A 1865-nucleotide genomic window follows, 5' to 3' on the forward strand; every position below is an offset into this window, starting at 1 on the left:
CGCATAGTTACAGGCTCGATTGAACCATGTCATCTGACAACCCAAAAATTTCCGTTAGTTTTAACGTCGAAATTAATTACGTCAAAAATTAGCCAAATTTATCCCAAAAATATTTTTGACCAGAATTAAACCCCTTGGAATATTTTAAATAATATTCGTCAAGCGAACCAAAATTAAGGCGGCATAATTTTAAAATTTGCCGTGATTAACAAAAGTCGTGAAAAACCCTGTTCGCGGTTGGTGTCAGGTGAACCACAACCAGTCCATAAACTCCACCCTATATAAGGGTTGAGTGGGTTTCCTTCCCACCTTTTTCCCCACCTTAGACACTCTCTTTCTCTACTTTCTCCCTCTACAAAACGGGTTTTGGTCAAAAATCGCCTCTTCGAGCTTCAAATCGGTAAGTTAACCTCCCTAGCTTGTTGTTCATCTCATCTATCCTTCAAATTCGTGGCTTAAACATTCAAAAACCCCAAGAACATGAGTTTATGGTCTTGGGAGCATACCAAAACCGTAAACCCCTTGGAAGTGGGTTTTGATGCCGAAAAACCCTCCCAAACACTTCTAATGCTTAGCAATGACTTAGAGGCTTACACGAAAGGACTTAGAACACCAAAAACTTGCATTTGGGGAGTAAACATGAGTTTACGGTCTAAGAACATCCTTAGACCGTAAACCCATCTTCTTGGACCATAAGCACCTTTTAAGGTGTTAAACTACCCCTCAAACACCTCCAAAAGCTTCCACGAGTGCCTAGAGCCTTGTAATCCTTCGTTTGTTACACCAAAGCATAGGATTCATGGACAAAATGAGTTTACTACCATAAACTCATGTGTTTAAGGTAGTAAACTCCCCAAGAACATCTTCTTAGACCGTAAACACCTTTCCAAGGTGTTTAAGTGCCCTAAACACCTTCCTAAGCTCCTAAAAGTGACTAGAACCTTACATGCATGAGTTAGAACCACCAAACAACAAAAGAAATGGCCAAGCATGAGTTTACGACCGTAAACTCATGTGTTTACGGCCTTAAACTCCTCAAGGAGTGTCAATGGACCGTAAACTCCTCAAATGGTCCATTTTAAGACCTTAAACCCTTCATACGCCCTAGAATTGAACCTAGCCTAATTCCACAAGTGTTATAAGACCTTAATGCATCAAAGAACACACCATCCATGAGTTTATGGCCGTACACTCATGGGGATAAGGTCTTAGGGCTGTAAAATCTATAAAGAGTTTACTCTTGAAGAGTAAACTCTCTATCCAGGCCATACACACCCTTGGATGTTACCCGGGACACTCCTAGCACTTGACCAAAGTGTTTTCCGCATTTTAGAATGCGTATACGTGTTTAATTAGCATTATATTTACTAATTGTATGTAAACATATGTCATCATATGTTAATAGGTCACTAAGTGTGCTCAAGTCTTTATTTGACACCGAGCACCCAACCGGCACCTTCACCCGATCTACTTGCAACAAGTGAGTTCATACCCCCTGAATTTACCTTTTTAAATGTTTTTACATGATTTTATGGGGGGAATACAAGTTAAAACATGCCAGTTATCATATCAATCACATGTGATTGATAACCCGCATGCACAAGGATTTATTACACTGTCAGCTGTTTTACCAAGTATGACACTATAAAGGGTTTTCCAAAACTTTTTTACTTGTGTACACCTTTTCTCAAATTGTCTTTCGTGCTGTATGTTTTACTTCAAAACCAGATACAACAGTATTTTAAACAAAGGTTTTTCTTTACTTATATTGTTTTATCAAAGTTTTAATCAAAACTTGTTTATGAAAGATTTTCAAGGGTTTCTAAAGGTTTTCAAACTTATTTTACAAAAGAATACCAAGTCAT

The sequence above is a fragment of the Lactuca sativa genome, chromosome 5, assembly GCF_002870075.4.
Source record: "Lactuca sativa cultivar Salinas chromosome 5, Lsat_Salinas_v11, whole genome shotgun sequence".
Taxonomy (NCBI): domain Eukaryota; kingdom Viridiplantae; phylum Streptophyta; class Magnoliopsida; order Asterales; family Asteraceae; genus Lactuca; species Lactuca sativa.